We start from the raw sequence: 6924 nt of genomic DNA, 5'->3' as shown, positions 1-6924 counted from the left end.
AGGTTTTAACACAGCATCAGGATCTCCTATAAAAATGAGGCAGAGATGAGGCAACTGACACAGGCACTCATGGAACCAGCGGAGGTCGCAGTCGTAAAGTGCAAAGGTCACAGCAAAGAGAACTCTCTGGAGGGAAAAGGTAATGAGGCGGCAGATCAGGCAGCAAAGAAGGCTGCAGGTTATAAACCAAGTTACAATTTGTTGATGGCAGAGAAAACAGTTTACGAAATTCTTCCAAGATACGACAGGGAAAGACTTGGTTGTGATCAAGAAGAAGCTTCTCCACATGAAAAAACAGTTTGAAAGGAAAAGGGGGGCTGTGAAAGTTGAAGGAATCTGGCGGGGCCCAGACGGCAGACCTGTTCTCCCGCCCGGTCTGGTAGATGCCGTTCTGAAAGAGGCCCACGGCCTGACACACTGCGGGAAACCACGAATGATGCAGAGAATGTTCAATATGCAAACACTTTAATGTAAAATCAACAATTCGACCACATGAGGGCAAGTTTCCATGGCAGGGCAAGGAAAATTATAGATTTCACCGATATGTTAGATCGAGTCAATGGGTTCCGATACCTCTTGGTGGCAGTGGATGCATACACTGTCTGCCCAGAGGCGGTTCCCGTAAAAGCAGAAGATGCAAAAAGTGTTATTAAATTTTTGATTAATCCGACACATGGTTTCCCCAAACAAATTAGGTCTGATAATAGAACTCATTTTAAGAATAAAGATTTACAAGAAGTAGAGAAGGCGTTAGGCGAAGGTAGAAAGAATGAATCAAACACTGAAGAGCAAAATTGGCAAGATATGTGCTCACAGTGGAATGAAATGGACACAGGCGCTTCCAATTGCCTTGATGTCAGTAAGAAGCTCTGTTAAGCTCCCGAACAGGATTCACCCCCTTTGAGCTCGAGTGGGGTGTTCTCTTTCTGGGACCAGGAGCAGAAAATCCATAGGCCAGCCCAGCAAATATGAAACACCCTAACACATTAACCCTAACTCTGGTATGACTGGAATCAATGTACCCCAGCAGGTAATCCTCAGAGAACGCTTGGACAGATCCAGGAACATCCAAAGAGGATGGCACCATGATTAAACTTCTATTATTCTTGATTACAGCAAAGGGAGCGGTCAATTAATTGTTATATTGGCCTAGCGTAGGCTAGGCCAAAAGGGGGATTGAAGAGAATTGTCTTTATTTTATTAGCATGTGTTGTACCATATGTTTCCGTTTTCTGTTATAAGCACTTTAGAAGTTAGGAATGGTAGAATGTTTAGTAAGTGGAATAAAGATAAGCAGTCAGTTGACCCTTCTTTGACATGAATACTGCTTAGACAGTTGGAGCCAGGCAGACAGGAAAAGGTAGATGTTAGGTTCAAACGACCTGAAACACGAGAAACACAAATGAGGCAAAGACAACAGTTTTGAATTTTACTTGCAAGGAGAACGGAGAGATGTGCTCAGTTACAGATCTCCAACACGTTCTGACGCACACCTCCCGCCATCCTTGTTTTATTGAGATTAGGAGGTCCCTAGTTACAGAAGTCAAATGTGTCTAAGGGAGGGGGAAAACACAAGATAGCAGGTCTCAAACAGAGCAAGAGACTGTAAATCATAATGGTGAGATCATACGTAGGCCTTCACTGATTTGATTAGCTTAGCTCACAAACAGCACATTCTTCTATATCGGACAGATTAAAAGAACAGCTTCTGGGTCATGCCTTGCAGTTCGGTCTCCAGTCAATGCCACTTCTCCAACAGTCGCCGCATTTCTGTCGCCCTTGATCAGAGAAGTTCAAGTTGACATATCAAGCATCATGCACATTAAGCATTAGCAAATAACAGGAAACATTAAGTAATGTGAAACAATATAACAAGAATAAAGAATATAACAAGGCAAAAGCAAATAAGAGATAACTTTAACATAATGGATCTAACAGTAGACCCCCATCGTAAAACGTGACAGCAGAGTTTACTGGTGATTGATAAGTTCCTCAGCAGGAATTAACTCTGACCTGGCCATCTGGGAAGAGAATGGAGAAGAAGGACTGCACCAACACCAAAGGAGGCTGGAAGAAGAAGATGAGGTCACCCAAGAAGGACTGGATTGGACTGAATTAGCATCAATAATTTACATATGTCTTTCTATAAAAGACTGGGTCAAGGGATAGTTATGTTGGCAGACTTCATGCCCTGACAATTGACTTTGTTGTTTGTAGGGTTATGAACTGGCCCAGGGTTCTGTAATATTTGTATCTTGAATTCATTCTATTGTAAATACATTTTGAAATTGGCATTTGTTTGAAGTCTTCATTTAAAGAACACGCGGATTGGCAGTGACACACGAGAGGTATTGCAATCCAACACTATTCTATCCTCTACCTGTCCTCCCCCCTTCTCCTCTCTCTCTACCCAGCCGGCCATCAGCAGGAGGGTCCCCCTACATGAGCCTGGTCCTGCTCAAGGTTTCTTCCTGTTAAAGGGGAGTTTTTCCTTGCCACTGTTGCTTGTATGGGGTAAGGCCCTGGGATTCTGTAAAGCGCCTGGAAACAATTTTGATTGTAAGAGAGGCTATATAAATAAAAATTGATTGATTGATACACACACACACACACACACACACACACCACACACACACACACACACACACATATGACTGAGGAAGATTTTAAAACTAAAAAATGTCTTTTTCTTAATTAAAACATGTTGAAAGGCATCCTTTTCAAATTGTTTTCTCGAATGACAAGACAAAACAACCTATATAACAGTGTAACAAGAAGATAAAGACAACAATCTCTGATCCTGCCTGAATATATGATGCGACGACTTCCAACTACTACCCTGTCAATAAATCCCAACATCTCCAACTCTCCATCACTGCAAAGATTAGAAACAATTCCCACAACCCACGTTTGTAACCCACTCTTTGTCTGGATTTTGGGTGTTCTGTAATTTCTCCTTGTTTCCTGCAGGTGGCGTGGTTGAACTGTTTTCCTGTCTTGCGCTGGCTATGTCTCACCTGTGGCTAATTGTCCTGATTAGGAATCCTTTCAAGCAGTCAACGCCAGCCCTTCGGTACTGGATAATTTTAATCCCTGCTATTGGTAACAGAGTGTTTATTGACTCTACGACTTTGTTTCGCTAACTTGTATTAACTTTGTGTCTTTTCTCTCCTCAAGGTCTCCACTCCCCCTCTGTTGAAATACATCATTCAGAGTTGGGTTCCACACACGATTCTCCATGGCACATTTTGGTTTTCACCTGCACTTTGTTAATAAACCGTTCACTGGGGTCCTGCCCTTGTGTTTCATTCAATCGTATCAAAAACAATCTGACCACAATGGACTCATCAGACAGCGAATCCCTTCATCATGAACTGGTTTCCCTAGATGCAATTGGGCAGCACGACAACGTTTAATCCGAAATATTTAGCTCCCTTTAGGAGCCCTCTGCCAATGTTGCTGGGTTACTCCAAGGGTCTCATGTTCCCTTAGCTCACCCCTCAGTGTTGTTGGCCTGTATGGCCACCAATAGCTTGGTTCCACAGATGCCATCTTTATTCGGTTCCGCTGCCTCCCGTAAGCCCAAGCTCTTACTCCGGTGAGCGAGGGTGCTGTCGTAGTTTTCTGTTACAGTTTTTGATTTGCAACCTCTCGTGTATGCTTCAGAGAGCAAAGATGAGGTTCATGGTCAATCTCTTGTCAGGCCGGGCTGCTCAGTGGGCGATGTGATTTTTGAGCATCGCGCTCCGGTGTCGGCCTCTTACGACTCATTCGTGTCTGGACTTAGGTGAGTTTTGATCATCTGGTACGGAGTGGCGAGGCAGGGTCCCAGCTCTTCTGTATCATCCAGGACAGAAAGTGTGGTTGTAATCAATCAATCAATCAATTTTTATTTAATTAGCCTCTTTTAAAATAAAAATAGTTTCTAGGCGCTTTACAGAATCCCAGAACCCCAAACAAGCAACAGTGCAAGGAAAAACTCCCCTTTAACAGGTAGAAACCTTGAGCAGGACCAGGCTCATGTAGGGGGACCCTCCTGCTGATGGCCGGCTGGGTAGAGAGAGAGGAGGAGAGTACAGGATAGTGTAGTATCTGACCCGTTCTATGCAGGCTTTACGTCTGTAAGGCCGCAATGTGTTTAACACCCAGCCTAAGCACCATATTAGGACATGCTCCACATGTGTGTCCGTTGTCTTCTTCCTTTATGTAAGAGGAGCTGCTAAAAGACAACACTGGAGCCTGTGGGCCCCCGGTGGTACTCACTAGGAGGATGTATAGCATGAAGCATCTTCAAGTATTACCTTTTTTGGTCATAACTGAACACCAGACCATTGGGTTGACCATACGGTATAGTGTGAGGTCATCAGAAAAGAATGTGTTTACTCGACTCTATAAGAAGGAGGTATCGAGGTAGACTCCCCGGAGTTCTTCACCATCGGGACCTCGAGACCTCCCTCGGACAAACTGCAGTGTTCGATTGATGCCTGACTGTTCTCTCCAATAAACATCTTTGATAACCAAGTCGGTGTCTGCGAAGTTTCCTTCCTCATCAACACATCTCGGCAACCACCAGGAGAAGATTCACAACAATAGTACAGTAATTCTGTACTGTAGTAGTTCCAGTAATTATTAAAGACGGGCTAATTATCATATATTCGTGACCATAAGTCACACTTGAAAGTCTTAAATTTACTCCAAAATGGACGGGGCGCCTTATAATACGGTGCGCCTTTTGTGTGCACGGAGTTCCAAAATCTGTAAATGCTTTTTGGCTTTCCGGCTTTTGCAAAAGCCATTTCGGATTCACTTTGTTAATTTCAGATACAGAAGATGTGTCACAGTCCCATTCCCCCGGTTCCCTCCTGTCCCTCTGCCCCAGTAAGTTTCTGCTCTCGCCACCTCTGCTCCACTCTTCCTGCCAGCCACTCCCACCCCGTCAGCTCAACTCCACTCACCTGCAAGTACAGCTGCAGCCGTTTCCCAATCAGCCCTGCTTATAAGCCTCCCCTGCACTCTCAGTCTTTGCCAGATTGTTCTTCAGCATTTCCATGCAAGACTTTCCAGCACTTATCAGCCTGACCTCCTGTTGCCGAACCTGTTTGTCCCTGACCTGCCTGCACCGCCTGTCTCCCGGTAAACCCAGCCACCTTCCATCCTTGACTACGACTTCTGCCTCAGCGTTTCTGGTTCCTGTCTGCTCACCTGGTCTCGTCTTCTCTGCCATGCTAATACAAGCTGTTGTGCTTGATGATGCCTATTCCCTTAAAACCTCATCATTGACATACTGTATTATTGTATGCCAGGAGCAAAGGTGTGTGTGTGTGTGTGTGTGTGTGTGTGTGTGTGTGTGTGTGTGTGTGTGTGTGTGTGTGTGTGTGTGTGGTGTGTTGTGTGTGTGTGTGTGTGGTGTGTGTGTGTGTGTGTGTGTGTGTGTGTGTGTGTGTGTGTGTGTGTGTGTGTGTGTGTGCGCGCGCGCAGGGCTCACACTACAGGCATGTGGTTGCCCTTGCCGCAAGTAAACTGAAGCTTCTGTCTCATACTTCTGATGGCAACGGCATGGGAAGAAAACTGATCACTTTCTTCCTAACAGTGTGTGTGGTTTATTGTTACTGTATAAATTGAGTTGAAAAATACATTTGTAACAAATTACCTTGTTCCATGGCACCATGCTCCCAGACTTGAGATCTCTTCCTGGTTAGTTCCATTGGAGAACAATAAGAAAGGAAATCAATCCAAAAGGTATTGACCAGATAGGCAATGCATTGTGCTGTTTCATCCATTTTAAACAGAAATGAGACCTGCCAGCCTTTCAATGCCCCACCAAGTGAACCACATCAGTCAGTTGATTCAGTCTGCATGAAGCAGTGAAGTTGTTCTAACATCATCAGTCATGTTATTTAAAGCAAGCTCTGGGGAAAGTGCTTCAGAAAAAACTAAGAGTTTTGGAGCGTGGTACAAAACCTCGCATCAGAAGGACCATCACTAGTTTGACCTAGTCTCTCTCTTCCTGAGGTTTCCATGTTCTTGGATTTGTGAAATGTGGATAATCTTTCTCTTAACAGGAAGAAACCTTGAGCAGGCATATATGGGGGAACCTCCTGCTGATATCAGCTAGGCAAAGGAGAAGGAGGATCGATTTAACATTGAATTGGCATAAATCATGAAAATACATTAATTACAACAAGCTATCTTTATAATAGCATAGTGGGTCAGTGAAGTTGCGTGTCAGAGGTTAGCAGGTCAGCACACAGCCATGAATTTATCGATACCTGTAGTTGTAGAGACATATAGAGGGGAGAAGCACGGAACCTGCACAAAGTGTTGGATTGAAGAGACCATGTGCCAGCAGGGTACAGAATCCTGTCAGCTGATCATATTTCTGTACTCTGGCAGCCTATGAACTTTGAGAGAGGGCATCCAGTGTTTATAAGATGTTAGTAATTATCCCAGTGTCTATTAAAACGTGCCTTAAGGTGAATTTGCACAAAGGTAAAAATTATCTGAGGAAACCTGTTGTAAATGATACAGAAGACAAAGAGCAGCTCTATATCAGGGGAGCAATTGCTCTCACACATAGACAGATCTACAGTTATCACATGTCTAATCCGGATTAAACTGTTTAAATGCATCTTTATAAAGTCACTGAATCACAGTTGTTCGTCCATTGAAGTCCCAGTCCCCTACAGTAAGCTGTCCATCTCAGGTCTTAATCCAGGCCAACTTTCTGAGACCTGTAATGATGATTCATTACAAATTTAAAGCAGCAGTCAGTGCAGCATTAAAGCCTGTTGGAACTCAAAATTCTTCAGCACCAACAATAGTGATTCACTTTACATTGGTCACTTGTGGCCACTACTGGATCAAACAATACCTACACTGTTCAAAGACTTGGTGTGTGTGTGTGTGTGTGTGTGTGTGTGTGTG

The sequence above is a fragment of the Takifugu flavidus genome, chromosome 12 (genome assembly GCF_003711565.1).
Source record: "Takifugu flavidus isolate HTHZ2018 chromosome 12, ASM371156v2, whole genome shotgun sequence".
Classification (NCBI taxonomy): Eukaryota; Metazoa; Chordata; class Actinopteri; order Tetraodontiformes; family Tetraodontidae; genus Takifugu; species Takifugu flavidus.
This window is presented reverse-complemented; position numbering follows the sequence as displayed.